Source organism: Furipterus horrens, unplaced genomic scaffold (genome assembly GCF_987537825.1).
Source record: "Furipterus horrens unplaced genomic scaffold, mFurHor1.1.pri manual_scaffold_3, whole genome shotgun sequence".
In the NCBI taxonomy this organism is placed as follows: Eukaryota; Metazoa; Chordata; class Mammalia; order Chiroptera; family Furipteridae; genus Furipterus; species Furipterus horrens.
Window position 1 is genome coordinate 162,830,874 of NW_028327173.1, and position 22,354 is coordinate 162,853,227.

The following is a 22,354-nucleotide window of genomic DNA, read 5'->3' on the forward strand; positions in this document are numbered from 1 at the left end:
AATAAGAGATGTTAGATCTCCGAAGAGAATTACAGTTCAACAACCATGGCTATTATTTTCATCGGGCACCATTTCGACACCTCTCCCTTCAAGTCACCCAACCCTACAACGAGATTTATTTTCCAATAAGCGAAATCCCCGCCCGCCAACTCCGGGCCTCTGGGATGAGAGCTCAGTGGGAAACAGCAGCTACGAGGAGAGGCTATTTTGGGTGTGGGAACACGGCGGGAGGAGGGGCAGCGCCGCCAGGCTGGGCGCGGGCGCGCGGGGAAAGCCTCCAGCTCCGGCTGCCACGGCAACCGCGTCCAGGCAACGCGCCTGGAAGCAGCTTGGGCGGCGCGCGGCGGCTCGCGCCCCTGGGAGCCGCGAACCCGGCCGGGCCGCGCGCCGGGCCAGGCGGCAGGCGCGCTCTGATTGGACTGCACTCCCCGCGGCGCGGGCTAGCAGCCGGGCACCCAGCACAGCCCGCGCCAGCGGCCACCGCACCCAGCCGCGCCCGCGAGGACCTGGGGAGCCGCGGCACGCCCGCCCCCCGCGAGGGTGAGTGCCTCGCCCGACTGGGCATCCTGCGATCCCCGGCGGTGGGAGATCCCCGGGATTGCCGTTGACCTTGGGGCAGCCCCCGGGAGATAGGCTTGGGGAAATAGAGACGCGCGTGGCCCATGTGACATGCTGCTGGCGAGAGGGTTAACTGCATACTGACGCGCAGGAATGAAGTTGGGCGCCGAGCGCAACTGGCATTGCATTTTTTGCGGGGGCTGGAGAGAGGTTGCATGCTAGCAAACGAACAGAAGCCCCGAGGGACTGTTTGGAGGAGCTGAAGTGGTGCATAGATTGCCAGGGGATAGTGGTTAAGTTAGCCGTCCCACTGCTCAGAGCTGACTGACCTTGGATAGGTCAAACTGCCCCCCCGGCCCCCACCATCGTTAAAAGGAGAGGCTTGGATTCTTTGCAGTTCCACAGTGCTGTTTTGCCATTGTACTATGAGAGGACAAAGGGCCCCTAAGTACTGGCTCTGCAGGTACAAGATAGACAGAGCTTAATCACGTATATTGCATAAGGATTTCCATTAATTGGCTCTTAAGTGACAAGAAATGTTATAGTTTTATGGAAGATTATGGAGAGAAAGCAGTTGGTGGTCCAGAGAGTAGCTTCTCAAGATGCCCGGGTTAAAACCTCTTGGGTGCTCTAAAGTCATAAACAAAATCAGGGTTAATACTCCTGAGTTCTTTCCTGTAGTTCATCTAACAGGAAACTTTGTGTTTGAACAAGTAAAATCAAAACCCAATAGTGGCAGGCAGCAGCAAATTAAGTGAGTCATTTCTTCAATGTGCATGAGGTTGTGTGTATGTGTGAGTGAATGGTGCTCGGGAGCGCCTGGCTGCGTGTGATCACACTCTCAGCTGATTGTCTGTGTATGTCAGTGTTAGAAATTATTGCATAGGAGTAACCAGAAATAATGCTGGAATAATTTCAGTTCACAGAAGTGCATCTTTGTCAGAAGCAGGGGCAAACATTTTGCAGCTCACTCTTAAATAACAGTTGGGTTTGTGAAAGTAAACATACTCTTTATTGAGATCTATCCCTAGGATTTGCATATGTCTTGGCCTTCAGGGCTCTCGCATGGAGTGTGTGTGTGTGTTTGTGTGTGTAGGTGCTCCTGAGACCCAGCAGGCTCTAATACTGCTTCTATTTTTAGCATGGGCTGGTGCTAAAAAGACACTCAGGCCCCTTTCTATATTTTCGGTTTATACACTTCCCTCTTGCAAGGAGAAAGAAGGGTGGAAATTCCTGGTCCCTCTCAGGGCTCCTCTTCTGGTTTTCTGCTCAAAGCTATCCTTAATAGTTGTTCCAGTCTGATTTCATCTGTATAAAAATGTGGGTGGGGAAGAAAACATTTTCAATGTTAATGAATAAGCTTCTGCAAGCTTGTTTACCTGAAGGTTTAATAATCTTTAATGGTTTACATGTTAGAAATCTGATAGCATCCAGAGAGAAAAATTCTTACTGCCCAGGAATTCCACCACTAAACCTACAAGCCCCTAATGAGTCACACGTCTTTGCACCAGGGACCCTCATGAACTAGTCCGCCTCCTTTCTGTGTAGGTCACTAACCTGTGTGTCTCCAACCTGCCTTTCAGTCTCTTGTTTCTTACATCCTGCAGCCGTACTCCTGTTTTTTTATTTTTCTGAGACCGAGTCCATCCAGCTCCTGCCTCTCCCTGAGCAAGAGCCCTCTCCAATTGCACCGGAGTATGGATTGGCTCCCCCTGCTTCTCAGTGCCACCTCCAAACTGTGAGCCCATTCCTAACAGTCTTCCCTTCAGCAGGTGATGCTGCCTACTTGAGCTCCACACCCTTCTTGTCTTCTGGATGAGTGCTTGCCACACCTGGCGGCTCCTCAGAGTCACCTGGAGCGTTTTGAGAAATGTGGGTCTTGAGACTCTCCCAAACATACCAAATTAGAATCATCAAGGCGGGCAAAGACATATGCATCCTTATTTAAAAAACAAACTCAAAAATAAGAAGGAAGAGGAGGGAAGCTGAGGAGAGAAAACAGTTCCCTCAGTGACTCTGATATACACCCAGGTTTGGGACTCACTTCACCTGATACTACAAAAAAAGTAACAAACAAACCAACATGAGCAACTAGGTTGGTTCTCTTTTCTTCCTTGTCTCTTGCCACGACTTTGGGGTTATGTTGAGGCTTTATTCATTGACCTTGAAATTCCTCAAGGTCCTCAACATCAGCTTTCATGACTTTAGTTTCTGCTTCCCTCACATCTTATTTAGTCTTGGGAGTTTTTCCACCTTTAAGATCTGGGCTTCAACTTGGATTTCAGCCTGGTTAGCTGATTTTTCTCCACCTACTGCACCTAATTTCAACCATCAGTGAGGACTCTGGTCCTTTAATTGCTAGCTGCTCACTCCCTTTATGACTCTATTTCTCTACTTGAAGCTTCTATGTTGCCAGCCATTTCAGTTCTGTCTGGAATCCCAGAATCTTTTGTCTTAACATGTTGGACTTCTCATATTCCAGTCCTCAATCCAAAATCACCCTCATTATCTGCTTTTTCTTCTCCCAGCCTGCCAAGTTATCTAGGAGAAAGTCACAAAGACCTTCAGACTGATTCCATTCAAAATGTATGCTGGCTCTATTCTAATTTCACCTGGCTCTACTCTAATTTCACCTAGGTCTTGCTTTTTTATGAAAAAAAAAAAATCCCTTTTTTAAAATTAATTCTGCACTGCATTTTTCAGAGGTTATGCGAGACTTTTCCATTCCTTAAATTTCTAGTCAGTTTCCTTTCAGGAGATAGCCTTTTTTTGTTGATAAGATTAAGGATGTCCACATCCCAGTTTACTGCCCCCTACCTCAGTAAAAGCGCCCAATGTACCCTCCTCACCACCCCAAGCATTTTTCTTTGTGCATTTTGTTCTTTATTTTCTTTCTCTAAGGAAGAAAATGTCTCTCATTTTCCTCCCCAAATTAACCCATATACACTCCACACTCTCCAGTCTCTGGAGTTCTTCCCTCCCTTCTTGCCTCTTGTAGAAACTTACTCCATTTGTCATTTCCTTTCTTCAGTTTCTTCTGTTCCTCCTTCCCCTGCTTCGACTCCCCCACACCATGTATTCAACTCATCATTCTCATAATAAAAGAAACTGTGCTGGAGTCCCAGCCCTGTCCAGTAGAACTTTCTGTGATGATGCAAATATTTTATGTCCCCGCTGTCCAATATGGGAATCTCCAGCCACAGGTAACTACCAAGCACGTGAAATGTGGCCAGTGTGACTGAGGAAGTGAATTTGTCTTTTTTGTCCATTTCAAATGAATTCAAATTCAGTTTAAATGGTCACACGGGGCTGAGGGCTACCGTGCAGGGCAGTGCAGTTCTGTGCTGTGCCCTGTGTTGAACTCTCCTTGGTCTCCCTCCTTGGACTGCCCACCCACTTCTCTGTCCTCACCCTCACCTTTCTGTTGAAACTGCTTTCTTGTAGGTCTCCAGCGGAGGGGTCCTGGTTGCAGAGCAGAGGCCTGTCCCTACCTTGATTTCTGCCCCTGTGCTGCTGGCAGTCACCTTCCTCCCAAGCTTCTCTCTTTTCTTGTCTCTGGTTCTCTGGGTGCAACTCAGACCTCATTCGTCTCCTTTAGCCTCCTGACTTCTGAACGTGGGATCCTGGGGAACCGTTTCTCTTCCATTGCTCTCAGCCAACATTAGTTGTTCATGGACACTTAGTTACCTGCTGCCATACCAAGCACTGTGGTGAACTTGTAGTATGTACTTTAATCCTCGCTCCAACTCTGTGAGACAGTCTTATCATTCCTGCTTATGTAGTTGAAGAAAGCGAGGCAGAGACAAATGAGAACAATTTAAGTAAGTTGCCAGTTGTTAAGAAGCAGACCTGAAAGTGGAATTTTGGCAATATGACCTTAGAGCCCCACTTTTCTCCAGGTTTCACTCAGGCTTTCCAGATACCTTCAAATCTACACATCTGGCTCTGCCCTCTCCCAAATTCCATTCAGAATCTGCTACCCAGAAGCCTGACTTTTTTGTCCTAGCTTCCTTAATCCTTTTTCCTTAAAAAATTTTAAAATTTGAAACAATTCCAATTTGCAGAAAAGTTGCAAGAATAACTTAAATAATTCCCATATATCTTTTGTCCAGACTCTACAAATATGAACTATTTACCACACTTGTGTTATCCTCTTATTTCTATCTCCACACACACATGCACATGTGTATACACACATGCACACATATATATGTTCTTGTAATTTTCTTGAACATTTCAGAGTTAGTTGTACATGGTCCCCTTTACCTCCTCACTTCAAATACTTCAGTGTAAATGTCCTAAAAAATAAGGACCAAGTATCCAAAATCAAGAAATTAACATGGATTCTGTACAATTATCTAATTTATAGACTTTAAGTGTTACCAATAGTCATAATAATGTCTTTTATAGCAAAAGGGGGGGTAAATTATTTTTTAAGTCTCTTCCTGGTCCAGGATGCAATCCAGGATCTTGTGTTGTGTTTGTTGTTGAACCTCTTTCGTTTCCTGTTATCTGGTGGCTTCCTTGGTTGTTCTTTGTCGTCTGTGACCTTGACGCTGTGGAAGGGTGCAGTCAGGTTATTCTGTGGAGCACCCTTCAGCCTGGGTATTTCCAGTGTTTTCTCACTATAGACCAAGGTAATCTGTTATTAGGGAGGCATTCTGCGCAGGAGACACCATGCTCTTCTCAGTGCGTCCTTAATGATTTTTGTGCTGTCGTTCTTCTCTCTGTCACCTGCGATTGATTACCTGGGTTATCGCGATCACTTTTCTCCTCTTCTTCACATTCCCACATCCAGCTGGTCGTTGGGTGTTGAGGTGCTATGCCCCTTGCACAGCCTCCCTCACAATGCCCCTTCCTTTCTTGTCCTACTGTCTCTCTCCTGTTTCAGTCTGAGTGCCGTCCCAGCCTTATCTTTCACTGCTTACCAATAGGAACCCATGTACCCAGTCATTTTCATTAGTCAATACTTCCTCTGCTTTGTCCACCCTCCACCCTTTCTCATCTGCCCTGCATTTCCCTAACCCAACCCCTGCTCCTCAAATGCTTTGATGGCCCCATTCAAACTGAGCCTGCCTTCCATCCAGAGGCAATGCTTGGCCTGTGACTCTCGTGGGCACGTACCAGCCTCTCCAAGCTTGCGATGTGGCCTGTTTTATTTTCCAATTGAATTGAAGCTCCTGAGTGCGGGGGCAGTGTCTTGTTCAGCCCTGCAAGAGGCTCAATGAATATTTGTTGACTGGACTAAGTTACTTGATTAAAATCATTGAGCGAAAGCACAGGATGACCATAGAGTTGTCTGCCAGCACCTGGTACGTGGTCGTGGCTGTGAGACCCATGCCTTCCTCCAAAGGAAGGAGGAAGAGAGGCTGGTGCTTCAAAACGGGCCTTTTCATGAAAGGAAGGGTGATTTGGAAAGGTATTTTCATGTTGCGAGCACATACTTTATTGTAAAGAAAAGAGTGGAGACATGTAACATAGCATATTAAAAATGGACTGTCTATTTCTTCACATCCCAAATGAGCAGCTGAATGTGTGAGGAGCTGTTTCTCAGGCTCACGTCCTCCCGTCTCTCTCCTCTTCATTGTGTGACCCACTACCCGCTTCCCCTGCTTGCCCTCCTACCCGCCTGCCCCCCCGCGGCTGCCATTCCTTCCTCCTTCCTCCTTCCTCCTGCACCTTTCTCCCCTTCTTCATCTTACTCTTCCTGCCTGTTTCTTTCTCTTAATACCATTTCCTCCCTCTCCTTATACTGATTATTTTATTTTTTGATGAATTAGATGTGGCTGTGTGTCCTGGGTTTTTAACATAAAAGCAGCTGAAAGAAGATAAGAAATCCATCGCTTTTTGTTAGTCTGTGGTTTTTTTGTTGATGGTCCCTCCCCCTTCCCAGGGCTCTATGGTTCTCAGTATTTTAAAAACATAGTTATCAGTGACAATAAAATGGTAATTTGATTACCTTTCTGGTACACCAGGAAAGTTACTGGGAATGTGCTGGCTGACAGACATCAAAAGGCCTGAATTTTTCAGTCTCTGTTCAGGCAAAATTGGCATCTGAGATCAGAAATCAGATTTGAGGGTGATGAGTTGCCAAGGTTATTAGAACAACAGTATTCCTTTCCAAGATGTGCCTGTACTTGCTGGCTGGTGGTCAGCTTTCTTCCCTTTTCGAATGCTTTGCGCAGATAACATCTTCTCTGGATGGAGTAGCTACAGAAGTGAAGGCAAGAGATTCTGCCGCTTAGCTGAGTGGAGCTTCGATAAAAAACGTGTTTGTGTGGGAGAGAGTGTGTGGGGGCTGCTTTTGCATTATGGAATTCTTAAAATTGTTTAACCAGGAAGATGTTATTCAGATACCCCTGGTGCGTTCAGCTTGTTTTTGTTTATTTCAGATTTCTTTTTCCCCCATTTTTAATTATCTCTGGAAGGGCTCTGTAGGCCTCCCCTGCTCCCTCTAAAATAGTTATAAAATTAATGCAATGGGCTCAAGCTGTTACTCCAAATAAAGAGTCTCTCATAGCCCATGTTCAGTGGAGAAGTTCAGCCCCTCCCACTGTGTATGAGGAAAAGGGCAGAGGCTGGAGGCTGGGTCTTTCTTCCAAACCCAGATCCTTAGCTTTTCAGTTAGAAATTCATATAGGGTATAACCCAGAAGTCACAATCAGCACTCTGTCTGCATGAGTATACAAAGTCATGCCTCCTCTCCTGTACATGATCCTTGGTGCGTCTGTGGGTATTGGTAGTTTGGTAGGTAGAGAGTGTGCATCAGCTTTTAATACTGTTTTTTCCCGTTTTAGCTGTTGCATTAGGCAAATTCCTTTTTTAACATTTAGTGTCTTCTCTGATGCTGGAAAGGAAAGTTGCCAAATATAGCTGTTGATCATAATAAAACACCCTAACAGTAATATTAAGGCACTGGTCTTTGGGTGAGGGTGCACACATGGGCCAGTGCCCTACAGGGCAACCTGAAGCAGGCTGCCTAGCTCACAGCTAGAGGGAACCTTGAGCCAGTCATCGATAAGCCATTTGAGCAGAGTAACTCCATAACTAAAATAATGAGCCTCACCAAATTAGAAAAACAAGCAAACAAACAAATATTCAGGAGTGTCTGTGAAGAGATGTTGTGCCGGGTTACATAGGGGTTATAGACTCATACGGCATGTGGTCCCTCCTGTCCTAAAGCAACTCAGTTGGGGGGCATAATCCATGAAATGTTCAAATAACAAGAGAAGATTGAAATAGCATTTTAAAAAATAGTTACTAATAGGTGGGAACAAAGACCAATCTGTTTTTGCAGGGGTTCTCTTAAAAACATTGATGTCATTCTAAGCTGTAGAGCAGATTAAAACATCAGTGGCCATTGGGTTCTATGGGTCTGGATGATTCCAGCCCTTTTGTGACTCCATCTGGGCCTGTCAGAGGCTTTATGTATGAAGCAGACTTGCCAGGTCCCATCAGTCATGCACTAGTCCCTGCACATGCAGTAGTCCCTCCACTGTCCATCTTGAGAGCAATTTGAAGTTGGTTTCTTTCTTTTTCATGGGTGAGAAATATAGCCATCCTTCATTTTTCTTCATTCAACAGAATTCCCCTTGTAAATGTGACAGAGTGGAGGAGAAGGAAGACAGGTCTTGCAAAGAGGAATTAAGGTCATTTTCACAGAAGGCATTAGACATCTGCCTTGGGATCCTAGAGAGGGATTCACACTGTCTTTCCCTGGCACCTCCGGCTTAGCGTGTGCAGGCAGGTGGCTGACACTGACAGCAGCCTGAGCCCCCAGGCCTGTACACGATATCTGATTCCCTGATTTGGGGGCAGTCCAGGGCTTCAGTGAGGCTGCTGGGCTCCAGTCTCATTATATGCCCAAGGAAATGGGTAGAAATTAACAGCAAACTGGGTGTCAGTCGTTCAATCAATAGAGTCTCAGTTTGGGAAGTCTTGAGATCTGTTGCACAACAATGTACATATAGTTAACACTACTGTACCATACACTTAAAATGTGTAAAATGGTAAATTTTATGGTATATATTTTTTCCCAAGCTTTATTTTTATTTATTTTTTAAATCCCATTTTTTTAAATTAAAAAAAATTGATTGATGTTAGGGAGAGAGAGGAAAGAGAGAGAAAACATTGATTTGTTGTTCCACTTACTTCTGCCTTCATTGGTTGATTCTTGTATGTTCCCTGAGTGGGAATCAAACCTGCGACCTTGGCATATGGGGGTGATGCTCTAACCAACTGAGCTAGGTGGCCAGGGCTGAGCTCCTTACCTTGGGGAGGAGGAGGAGGACGAGGACGAGGAAAGGGCATGACAAGGATGGAACTTAAAATTTTGCTGGGTTCTTTTAAATTCCTAAGTTACAATGTTTTCACCACCTAAATTGTGGTTTCATGGAGCAAAGGTTTGGTTTCCAGACTCTGATTATGGTTCTATATGGTACTATAAATCTCTCTTCAAATCTTGTTCTTTTAAGAAAACTTAACATTATAGCTAGCATGTAAATATTTTCTGTGTTACTTCATAGCCTTTGTAATCATTATTTCAAATAGCTATTGACATTCTTTTGAGTGAATGTGCCATGTTTTATTAACTACTCTTTTACTGTTGGACATTTAACCAATAGCCATTTATAGAAATACTACCATCTAGATAAGATCACATATTAAATACGGATAAAATGCTTTCAGGGTAAAGATTTGATGAAGATAAGTTACAATTGCCCTGTAATTCTGATTTTGTGGTCCCCAGAATGTCTTGGGCAAGATCGAGTTCTGAGCATGCCCTAGAGAGAATAACAATGTGACCAACTCCCTCTGAGCTCATGATCTTTACATATTTGTTGTTGTTGTTGTTTTATAACCCTGGCTGGTTTGGTTCAGTGGATTGAGCGTCGGCCTGCGAGCTAAGTGTCGCTGGTTCGATCTTCCAGTCAGGGCACATCAGAGAAGGAAAACTCTGATTCCAAAAAACCTCCGCTGCCTTGCGGCATACCTCTTCAGGGGAAAGGCTAAGGGAGTAAACCCCGACAGAAAATCCAGAGCCGGAGTCCCTAAGGCGGTTTGACGTTGTAGTCAACACCGGCAACTCCTGCGGCGCACCTGAAGCCAAGCTGTATTGACTCCGTCTTTCCCTTGGACCCTTCAGCTGAGAAGAGAGGGGGGGTCTGCTGCATGGGCAACAGCAGACCCTCCATATCACCCTGCCCAGGCTCTGTAGCTTCAGCTTCACTGGAGAGGACACTCCAGCGCCATCGCAAGATGTCGATTCAACACGGGAGGAGACAGATACCGTGTCACTCCCGAGTCGGACTGCACAGCCATTCTCGGCGGTGCAGATAGACTCTTAAGAAGCTACACCATCGTCTCTCGAGACGGACGGCTGCCGACGACGATGTTGTTTTATCCTCACCCGAGGATATGTTTATTGATCTTAGAGAGAGTGGAGAGACAGAGATGGGAGAAAGAGAGAGGAGGGGAGAGGAAGAGAGAGAAAGGGAGAGAGAGAGGGAGGAGGGAGTGAGAGAGAAGGAGATCAGTTGCCTCCCATACACACCGAGACTGGGGATCAAACCTGCAACCTTTCAGTGTATGGGACTATGCTTCAACCAACTGAGCCACCTGGCCAGGGCTATATATATATATTTTTTTTAAGTGGGGTAGGAAGAAGTAATTTTTTTCTCTGTCTTTTTAAGTGATATAATGAAAAATTAATTGAAGAAGTAAAACATACTTTTAGTTGAAGCCCCGTGTATTTTTCTGTATGATCCCCTCTATCTCCCACTCAGAGATTATACTCTGATTTGGTGTAGGTCATTTTCATATTCATCTTTAAATGTTACAGATTTGGCATATTATTGGCATAATTTAAACCTTTTTAAAATTTCATCATAGTGTCCATATCCTTCTTCAGCTTGTTTTACTTAATATATTTGTGAGATTCATTCACATTGGGACTTGTAATTCTAATTTATTTACTTCCACAACTGTTCTCTCATTGCATGACTATTTCACAGTTTATTCATCCATTTGCTTAATGTTGGGTGTTCAGTCCTCCCTAGCCCACTTTCACGCTCTTAGAAACAACACTGCCTTAAAGTATTCTTGTAAGTGTCTCCTTGTGAACAAGTTTGAGAAGGTTGGGGGGATTTCTTAGCACTGGAATCCATGGGTCATTGGATTTGTGCTCCTTTAGCTTTTCTAGATAGTGAAGATTGCTGTACAATGAGGTGGTGCCTATCCTCATTCCCATCTGGTGTTCCCATTGTTCCATATATTTTCCCATCAATACTTGGTCTTGCCATTCTTCATTTTTGCCAACCTGATGGGATGAAGTGGTATCCCTTGTGACAAATTAGATTCATTTTATAATTTGCTTCTCTGGGCCAGAATAGAGCCACTGTTGTTAGGAGAAAAAAGAGTTGTTAAAGTTCTTATTCTGTCTTCAATATTCTTTCTGATATGTTTTTCTAAGCAACACAATCATTTAGAAATCTATTAAATGACTCAAAAGTTAGATTATAAAATAAATAATTAAAAATACATTTAAGATATTTCTAGTAAGCAGAACTATATCCCATGTGATTTGGCATCAGAATCACAGCTGACACAAATGAAAACTGAGTACAGACGACTACCACTTGGCTGGTCTCTGCTGTATTTTGTTGGTTAAGGGTAAGTCACAGAGCCCTGGCTGGTGTGGCTCAGTTGGTTGGAGCATCATCCCATAACCGAAAAGTTGTGGTTTTGATTTCTGGTCAGGGCACATACCTATAGGTTGAGGATTTGGTCCCCTGTCCGGGTGTGTAGAGATCCCCGGTCCAGGCATGTATGAGAGGCAACCAATCAATGCTCCTCTCTTACATCAATGTTTTCCTCTCTCCCTTCCTCTCTCTCTAAAAAACAATGAAAAAAAAAGTCCTTAAGTGAGGATAAAAAAAAAAAAGAGTACATGACAGGTCATACCTAACTCAAAAGGGAGAGGATTAAACAAGATGTAAACTCCAGAAAGTGGAGGTCACATCGGAGTCTGTCCCCCATGACAGATACCACATTTCAGTGTCATTGTCATTTAGACATTCATCACTATCAGGACCAACAGAGATGATCAGATTTTGGGAGACCGGCTTACCCAAGCTGGGTTCCCATCGAAGGTGTACAGTATTCCCTCACTTACCACGGATATTACGTTCTAGATCCCCCCGCGATAGGTGAAAATCTGAGAACTAGAAACCTTACATTTAATTTAGTATTTATATATCTTTTAAGGCTTTTTAAACCCTTCCCACACACTTATAAACCATTCCCATCCCTTATTAACCTTTCCCACTCCCTTATTAACCTTTTCCACACTTTTATAAACACTACTTATGTTCTTAAACATATTCTACACCCTTAAACCTATGTAACTTTAACAACATACTTATACAGTACTGTAAAATCCCGTGATATAGCAAAAAATCCACGATAAATAATTAAATAAAATATTTTTAAAAATCTCGTGATACAGTGAGGCCGTGATAAGTGAACTGGGATATAGAGAGGGACTACTATAATTCCAGTTGTTAATTCATGATGAGAAAAGTAGCCAGCAGATAGAATGGTACTTGAGTTTGCTGACTCCCGCATATTTCCTTTTTATGCACATCCACATGGGAAGCAAAACGATGTGCTTGGTGAGTTTGGGCTAAGGGCAAGAGCTGTGAGTTGGATTATTTTAGGGTAATATCAATCGACCATGAGAGCTTATTCACCCCTCTCTATTACAGAACTCTTCCCGTTGCCCTGGATTCTTAGGTTCTTGGACACACTGATAAATTTTACGTCTTCAAACTCTGCTTTTACTCCACATGCTGTGCATACCATCCCTCTTTCTGGTGGCACATTCATTCTCTAGTCAGAATATAATTCAACTGATTAAGTTCAGCATTATGAAATGACTTCATTTCAGTCATGTATCCTTAAGATTCATTCATCCAGGAAACATTTATTGATCAGCTATCATTTGCTAGGTGTTTGGGATACAGCTGTGGACAATATAGCTCCTCATGGAGCTCACAGCATAGAGCCAGAGAATCACAAGTGTGCTGTTGCCTTGTTTTAGTTGTGAGTCCCAGCAGTATCTTGGAGTATTCTTAACACATATGCTGATCTCATCCTTTTTAATTCTTCATAGTTCATTGTCAGAGTCTCACCATCTGCCCCATTGACGTTTTATACCATCTGTGTCATTTCATAGAACAAAAGAAAAGAAACCAAAAAGTTGAACTAACCCAAGATTATAAGTAGTATTTCAGTGGAAATGTCTGTGAGTCAGGGGATGCCTAACAATCATGGTATATCCATTCAGTGTGATATTTTGCAGGCATTAAAGCTGTGATGTAATATTGACATGGAAAGATGTTTACAATATAGTGTCAATTAAGAAGTGCAGGGTATACATAGTATTGAGTATGGTTTCATTTTTTTCAAAAAAGAAAATCATAAGTGGTAGGGCAATGGATGAAAAAGATGAAGAGGAATGTAGTCAGTAATACTGTGATAAGTTTGCACAGTGACAGATGATTACTAAAATTAGTGGGGTGATCACATTATAAGGTATAAAAATTGGTTATATACCTGAAACGAATGCAACTAATATAATATTGTATACCAACTATACTTAAATTAAAAAAGAGAAAATTATATGTATCCTGAAGAGAGATGTTAAAAATGTAAATTGAAATAAACACCAGCAATTTCTGAATGGTGGTTTTCACTTTATTCTTTATATTTTTATGTACATCCTAAAACTTAATATATTACTTTATTAATCACAAAAGGCATTTTTAAGTTTAATAAAAGAAGTTTCTTAAAATATTCCAAATTTCTTCATATAAAATATATGTTGCAAATCTTTGCGGTTATGTTTTTTTTTTTTCCATGTATGTGCTCTAGTTTAAAAAATACAAGTGATGATAGCATTGCGTCAGTCCATCTGTCTCCTCAGCACACAGTGATGCTAGGAGGAGCAGCTTTGGTCAGACGAAAGGGTTACAACAAGTACCCCACACAGTAAACCATATAATAGCTCTTTAAACAAATGAGTACTACTTGCAGAACCTTCTATATAAAGTTTTATTTTTAAAAATAGATATATTTTCTATTATTAAGTGTGATGAAGGGACATTAACCCAGGAAGGGAAGGGAGCCAGCTCTTATGGAAACATATCCAGTGCCCCGAGGCCAGGCACTGTCTGGATACCCCTCAGCCTCCCTGTGGGTAATGCCTGGTGATGGTCCTTCTGGGACACATGATATTGGGCCAGTTGAACACTTCTAAGCCTCAGTTTGCTCTGGTTAAAAGGAGGTAATATTAGTAGTCCCTTCACAAATGATTGTGAGGATGAATTCAATCCATGCATGTAAATGGACTCCGTGAGTGCCTAACACAGGGTAAACACTCCACAAGAGTAAGCGGCTATTATTTATATGGTCCCCACCCCGACTCTCTGAAGCCAGCCTGCGAGGATCACACAGTTGATGGGGAACCCATGATTCAAATAAGTGCCTTTCTGACCCCACCACCCATGTTTTCCGAGATAGAATAGTATATTGGACTGAGGTTATGAAAAGAGATAGACGGAGGGAGAGGAAGGACAGTACCTGGAAGGGAAATGGATAGTGAAAATGGAAATGTAAGAAAAGGAAGCCAACAAAGGACAGTGAGTGGAGAGCAATTAGTGGTCGGCAAAGAAAAAGAAAATTGGAGAGGAGGTCAAGAAAGATTTGGGGAGAGAGAAATAAAGAAGCTCAGGGGACCCTTCAGCCCCCCCCCCCTTAGGCCCTGTCTCATCCCTCTGCCAGCTGAATCCCTCATTGAGGATCTGCTCTAGCCACCTCTCACCCCTTCTGACTTCTGCCTGCCCCAGATACTCTGGCAACGTGGGCCTTGAACTCCCTGATTGCTTCTCACGGCCTCAGGACAGAGCCCAAAGGCCTGGGCTTGGTGTTAGAGATAAGTTCAGACTCCCACCTGTCTTTCTAGACAAACTGTCAACTGTTCTCCGCCCTCCATCCTTTCACTCTATTTTTAAGTGTAAGGAAATAGGCTTTTTCTCCCCCATCACCAGAGTACAACCACTTTATTCATAAATGCTTCGCCTATTTTTTATTCTGACACTCATCAGAACACATCAGTGTTGTATTTTAATAGTAAACTGAAAAACTAACTTAATTTGTACATGGTTGGATTTAATTTTTCAGTAAGATTGCCATTTTAATATATTAAATTCATGTATCATTTACAATAAAATGATACTACAAGAATTTCTACCTAGTGTCATTTTACTTATATAATAACTGATTGGCATTAATGTCTCCTTTTGTCATTGAAGTATATTCATATATATATCAAAATCCTCATAATCATGAATAACATGGATAATAGCATTTCCCTGAAATTCTACTGATATATTGCATATTTAGGGCAATTATGATTTTTATTTATTTTTTATTTCTTTCATTTCTTTTCCCTGCTTTACCTACCTGTCTCTTCCCCAAATTTCCCCCAATTATTTAAACTCATCAACTGGAGATTAATATTATAACAGTGAAACACAGTACAATCAAAATAGTATGCAACCCAGAGATGCCTAATAATGTTGTAGATCCACTACTAGAGCCCAGATTTATAAATGTACAGGAGCTGATGGCCTCAGGCAGGTGATCCAGAATGGACAATGGGAGGATCTGGAAATGACCTTTGAGAAGTTATTTAATCCAGTGATTTAGTTATTTTTAATCCTTATCATCTATCGTAGAGATCCCATTGTTCTGGCCAAGAATCATAATACTAACCAATCAAGTGACCTAACATAAACATTCATGAAAAAGAGCACCAATTCTGAAAAGATCTGAGTGTGTGTCGTGAACTCATGCCATGCGGCATTTCCCCCCATAGAAAGCGCTTAACGCTTGGTAATAGGAAAGTTTGTTATTGAAAAGCAACCTCAGATAATGAATGGTGGATAGACTCCTTTGTCAGAAAGCCGATGTGGCTGGGCTTCTGTAGCTCATGCAGGTTAATTTCAGATGGATGAAAGGGGATTCCAAAAGTCTCCCTTTGTGCACAGATATTATATTCCATGTTAATGATTGGGGTGCAGTCTCAGGAAAGAACCACACTTTTAAACTAAGCCATGTTGTCTGATGCCTTTATTGCTGCAATTTCTGATCCTGGAACGCGAATCATGCTCTTACAAACCTGTGGGGTCCTTTAGGTCAGTTCTATGTCTATTAAGATTTGAAAGGTACCCTTAATGAGTATTTGGTTTAGTAAGAAAAACAGATCGCTGAACAGCTAAAAATGATGATGCATTATAAGTAGTATACAACAGACAAAATAAAGAGCTGAAGAAATGCAAACGAGGGAGCCATCTTACTGGGCTGAAGGGTGGGTGGGGCCTTAAAGGATGAATATGAGTTTTCCAGGCCAGGGAAGAGGGGAAGGGCGTTTCTGTTTGAGCACATAGGCAAAGGTCTGAGGATGGCAAAGTGCATGGCATGTTCAAGGACAGTGGTGGTGTTACAGAACCCCTGGGCTGCTCCAGTTGAAAACAAACCCACGGGCTCTTTAGTTAGGGGCCCGATTGCCCGCCGCCAAAATTATAACTCTCAATACCAGAGTTTGGTGAAAAGAAAAAGAATTGTTTATTTAACAGTTATATAGATTTAGTTATTTGCAGATTTCTGTTGTTAAGTCTTATGCTCTTTAAAATACCCACAAACACATATCCTTGCCTCCCCCACTTCCAAACCAGGCTAGTTTTAGAAAAGTTAGAGAAACCGCTTCCCTACTTTCCAAACACAGTTCAGCTTTACCAGCAGCTGCCAATCACTCAATTCTGATTGGGGAGGTCCTTTCTGTGCTGTGGTGCCCTCCAGCTCTCAATGCAGGACCGCCTGGATTCTCAGCCTCCTTGCAAACTGCCTTCTTCCTGCAAATCGCATGGATCTCCTCTCCTCAAAACCGCATGGCAAGAGCCTCTTAAAGCAGCCTGGAGACCCCTTCTCCGAGTCACATGGAGAAGGCCTCTTTACCAAGCCACGTGGAGGGAGCACACAAGAGAGCGAGAGAGCGAGAGCCCCAGACCGAGCGCGTGAGCGTGAAAGAGCGAGCTAAAATGTCCACAGCTGCTTATATATCCCTGACTGCGTCATCTGACGCAGTGGGCGTTGCAAACCGTTCTGACCATTCACAGACCCTTATGTAGGCTCTGTGTGCTTTCCATACCGTCCCCCGGTTCAAGACTCCTCCCATCTACCTGAGGCTTTGGATGCATTAAAGCCATTTTGCATAAAAAAAGACACTAGCCACTGGCCTCAGGCATGTGGAGGCATTCTGAAAAGCTGCTTCCTTCTCCCCATCCCCCAGCTGCAAACTCTGGGGATTTTTGGAACACCCCTGTTTCTGTAACAGTTTCCCCCCTCTCAGACTTAGACCCTTTATAATCTTATAAAGGACAATGGGCGAAGGTCTCATGCTCCTCTAACTGCTTCCTGCTGGACGTGGTCGTTGTCCTACCTACCCTTGGGTCTAGAAATCCCTAATAAGAGTGGGGATGTAGGGGAGGGTGGCCTTCCCACATGGGGAAGGATCTTGCAGAGTCCAGGTCAGTTGGCTGTTCCTGGGTAGCAGCATGCTCAGTTTCCAAGGGCTGGCACTGCTGGACAAGCTGGCATCCTTGTCGTATTCTGAGGGCAACAGATTTGGCAACAGGGTTAAAAAAAAACACAATTCAACCTACAACCACTATATACAAAAGGCAGGAGTTAATTTTTCAATGTCCCACATTAGAAAAAAGAAATGGCTTCTTTGGAGGAAGGTGTGCAGGGCATGTCACACCTGTCCAAAGCCTTTTTTGCCCACTATACTTAGCTTGGGCTGAGGGGTATAAATTTTGGATTTCCCCCCTCTCAGACCTCTGGGCCCTTTCTGTCCAAGCCATTAGGACAGAAAAGAAAGACCAGTTTTAAAGTGAAGCCCGCAGACCACCCCATACTTCACCAACTCAACCACTTAGTTCAGCCAAACCGTTGAGTCTCAGGAGGTGGCGATGCAGATGGGCTTCTTAGGTGAGGCCTATATGTACAGATAATCACTCAGGTAGAGATCATAGGCTTACGCCCTATGAAAACAGAAAGAACATGCATGTTAAATCACACAACACAATTGACAAACCAGTTTTCAAACTTGAGAGACTGTCTTATTGTTAAGACATCCACTTGCAAGGCGCCTGACATTCTTCTTGCCTGTAAATTAAGCATCCTTGATAATGTCACAGACTTGGTTTAACTTTCAAATGAAAAACAAACTTTATAGACAGCTGCACTGAGCATTGTGATTTTCCTTGAGTCACAATTTTTCTCCTTAAGATCACCCTCCTTGCCAGTAAAGGGACTACATTAAGTCCATTTATAATTTAGCCTGTTCATTTGCATAAAAACAACAAGAGCAGCAGTGTTTGATCACATATGATCCGTAAGTCTACTTTGCTGGACTTACGCAAGGAACCTTCATGTTGACTTTTGTCTGCCCATCAGGGCACAGAAGCTGAGCCACACACCTGCCATTCAGCCTTGCCTGCAAACACCTGCTTTCCCAAGTCCTTTGGGTTTCCCATTGTGCCTTAGGTTCTTTCTAGCCATCCTTCAGGAAAGCAACCTTCGTTCCTTCCCTGGAAAGACTGCCATGAACCGCAGAACCAACCAAGGTGTCAGGCCTTTTTCCTTCTGGGCTTCCCTTAGCTTCAAAAGTCAAGTCCAGTTCCTCAGGGCTTTCTGGTGACAACCAGAGCCCAAGCATGCCTCCTTCAGGCATGTCATTCCAGTCAAAGTCTTGGTTAACAATACCTTTATTAACAACTGGTCTTTTTAGTTTTATGCAAAGAAACCTAATGTAATTACTTACTCCTTTAAATTGCCAAATTCTGGAGGGATCAGATAGGGAGAAAAATACACAGTGTGAAGGAAAATCCTTGTCCTTCTAATATTCCCTAAAATTGCATTTTCATGCCTTATACTTTCTTTTGTTCACTTTTCTACATGTGAAGTTTTCTTAACTTTCTCTGGGAAACCTCAATTTTCCTTTCAGATTATATGGCCAGTACCAATACAGAGAATTCCAGACCTTCCATAGGTCCCCAAGAATTCTAGACCTTACATAGGTCTCCAGTGGCTAATGCCAAACCAATACAGGGAATTCCAAATGACCTTTCATAGGTCCCCAAAGGCTAAATGCCAATCCAGGGAATTCCAGACGACCTTTCCTAGGTCACCAATGGCTAATGCCAATCCCAACACAGGGAATTCCAAATGACCTTTCATAGGTCCCAAGGCTAAATGCCAATCCAGGGAATTCCAGATGACCTTTCCTAGGTCACCAATGGCTAATGCCAAACCAAAGAATTCCAGACCCTTCCAAGGCCTCAGAGAATTCTAGACCTTACATAGGTCTCCAGTGGCTAATGCCAAACCAATACAGGGAATTCCAAATGACCTTTCATAGGTCCCCAAAGGCTAATGCCAAACCAACACAGGGAATTCCAACTGACCTTTCCTAGGTCACCAATGGCTAATGCCAATCCCAACACAGGGAATTCCAAATGACCTTTCATAGGTCCCAAGGCTAAATGCCAATACAGAGGTACAGTAACCATACAATTAGACCACAAGTAGTTGAGGTTTCCCTTTTCCCAGGTTTAAAAACTTTCACAACCTTTCTATATGTTTACCCATTCAGATTTAACCATAGCCCATTTCCAATTCTTTTCCACACTGTAAAGGACTCTACCCAAACTCAGTATTTGGCAGCTAAAATTCCCTAGATTTGTAGATATTTTGCAGTTTTCTGAAGCTTAGACCTTGCAAATACCTCTCATGCAACAATGACTTGAATGTTTAGACATATACCATTTTGCAAACAAAGCACATCACCTTAAGAGCATACCTAACCCACCATTTTGCCCACTTCAAAGATGGTGGCAGCATTACATGCAGCATCTTTGAAGACAGTGGCACCCATAAGTACCACCCACAAGATGGTGGCAAACCCACGTGACTCATCCACCATGGTGGAGCACTCACGTGGCGTACCCAAAATGGCAGTATACCTATGAGGCTCAGTGTCCAAATCACAACCTTCATGCGGGCTCTGGAGGGAGAGACCCATTTCTCCTCCTGAAGAGGTGGAGTCATTGGCTTTGTAGTCACTTCAGAGGCCATAACCAAAAGGCGTGCTGAGAGGGAAGTCCCTTGAATCTGCAGACGGGTGGGCACTGCAGAAGCCACGCTCACCTGCAGAGGGGGCTGCGCCCCAGGAGCCTCCGATGCCTCTACCTGCGGAGGGGGTGGTGCCACAGGAGGCGCCTTTACCTGGGCGCAGTTTGGCGCCAAAACAGTTCCTTTGTCTCCCGGATTTAGAGAGTTAAAGAGGGCTACTTCTTCATTTTCCCTTTCTTCCGGCGTTTGACTCTCAGGAAAAGGCTTTTTGGCCTCTTCTTCCCTCTGCACCATTATTTGGCCCTCTATTTTTGCTAAGGTCTTATTATGCAACTCTACAAATGCATCTAGATAATAAACATCTTCCCAATTTCCCGATTGCAAACAGTACCTCTTTAATTGATTAATCACATGGTAATTCAGAGAACCATTCACAGGCCACCTTTTCTTACCATCCAGAATGTACTCAGGCCAAACAGTGTTACAATAATAAATTAACATTTTCTTAGTCATAGGATAACGACAGTACATATCCCAATTTTCCAAAATTCTCTTCAGTGGACTGCACTCAGGGGCTTGCCAAGAACTGCTTTTATTGACCCAGACATACATGACAATGGCTATAACCAGAAAAACCCCAAAGACCAGAAAGCATATATACCACTCAGGGATCCATAGTTCTGTTACTTCCAGGAATTCTCCTAATTGGACAAACAAATCTAGTATCCACGATGCCATTATTTCAGAAATACTTCAGAAATAAGTTTTAGCAAACAATCTTACTTCTCTAATCCCTTCTCAGTTCTATTTTCTTTTCACCACACTGGCGTGCTTAGGCGGTCGGCGTCCTCAGAGGGTGTCTCTCAAGGGGGTCGACCTGCCACGGGCAATTATTAACGTCCCGTCTGCGTCGCCAAATTGTTACAGAACCCCTGGGCTGCTCCAGTTGAAAACAAACCCACGGGCTCTTTAGTTAGGGGCCCGATTGCCCGCCGCCAAAATTATAACTCTCAATACCAGAGTTTGGTGAAAAGAAAAAGAATTGTTTATTTAACAGTTATATAGATTTAGTTATTTGCAGATTTCTGTTGTTAAGTCTTATGCTCTTTAAAATACCCACAAACACATATCCTTGCCTCCCCCACTTCCAAACCAGGCTAGTTTTAGAAAAGTTAGAGAAACCGCTTCCCTACTTTCCAAACACAGTTCAGCTTTACCAGCAGCTGCCAATCACTCAATTCTGATTGGGGAGGTCCTTTCTGTGCTGTGGTGCCCTCCAGCTCTCAATGCAGGACCGCCTGGATTCTCAGCCTCCTTGCAAACTGCCTTCTTCCTGCAAATCGCATGGATCTCCTCTCCTCAAAACCGCATGGCAAGAGCCTCTTAAAGCAGCCTGGAGACCCCTTCTCCGAGTCACATGGAGAAGGCCTCTTTACCAAGCCACGTGGAGGGAGCACACAAGAGAGCGAGAGAGCGAGAGCCCCAGACCGAGCGCGTGAGCGTGAAAGAGCGAGCTAAAATGTCCACAGCTGCTTATATATCCCTGACTGCGTCATCTGACGCAGTGGGCGTTGCAAACCGTTCTGACCATTCACAGACCCTTATGTAGGCTCTGTGTGCTTTCCATACCGTCCCCCGGTTCAAGACTCCTCCCATCTACCTGAGGCTTTGGATGCATTAAAGCCATTTTGCATAAAAAAGACACTAGCCACTGGCCTCAGGCATGTGGAGGCATTCTGAAAAGCTGCTTCCTTCTCCCCATCCCCCAGCTGCAAACTCTGGGGATTTTTGGAACACCCCTGTTTCTGTAACAGTGGGTAGAGTGGTGTGGAGGGGCGGTTAGAGTTGACTGGAGAAGGTGAATTGGTAAGAGTGGCCAAGGATGAGGCTGGAGCAGCAGGTTAGGTCAGGGCGTATTGAGAGTCACGCAAGTAGAGACAGTGTTGGAGTGTGGAGGAGAAAAGGTGTGGAACGATCTCTATTTTCTACTTTGAAAAATCTTACTCATTCTTCTCGGTGCTTCCCTGACATAGCTGCTAACCAAGAAAAATGAAGCCCTCTCTTTTTCTTCCCCATGTGTTTCTTAATGTTAATTTTTTTTAATTGAGATATAATTGACATATAATATTATATCAGTTTCAGGTGTACAACATAATGATTTCATAGTTGTATATATTGCAAAATCACCACAATAAATCTAGTTGACAACAGGCATTATTATTAAAGTGTTTTTTATATGATGAGAATTTTTAAGATTTACTTCCTTATCAACTTTCAAAAAACAATACAGTATTGTAAACTACAGTCACGTTGCTGTGTATTACATCCCCATGAATTACTTCTTTTAGGACTGGAAGTTCGTACCTTTTGACCACTTTCACCAATTTTGGACCCACCAAACCCTGCCTCTGGCAACCACCAACCTGTTCTCTGCACCTCTGAGCTTGGGGTTTTTCATTTGTTTGTTTTTAGATCCCACATAAAAGTGAGATCATATGGTAATTGTCTTTCTCTGCCTGACTATGTCACTTAGCCTAAT

General features: G+C 43.5%; 1 protein-coding gene across 1 annotated transcript in view; it reads left to right on the forward strand.

Annotated features, from left to right (window-relative positions):
• The first annotated feature begins 370 nt into the window (after positions 1–370).
• The window catches only part of FAM81A (family with sequence similarity 81 member A), a 70,714-nt gene continuing 48,730 nt past the window's right edge, over positions 371–22,354 (forward strand). The window contains exon 1 of the mRNA XM_090272014.1: positions 371–540. The gene's annotated coding sequence lies outside the window, so the exon portion shown is untranslated. The remainder of the gene's footprint in view (positions 541–22,354) is intronic.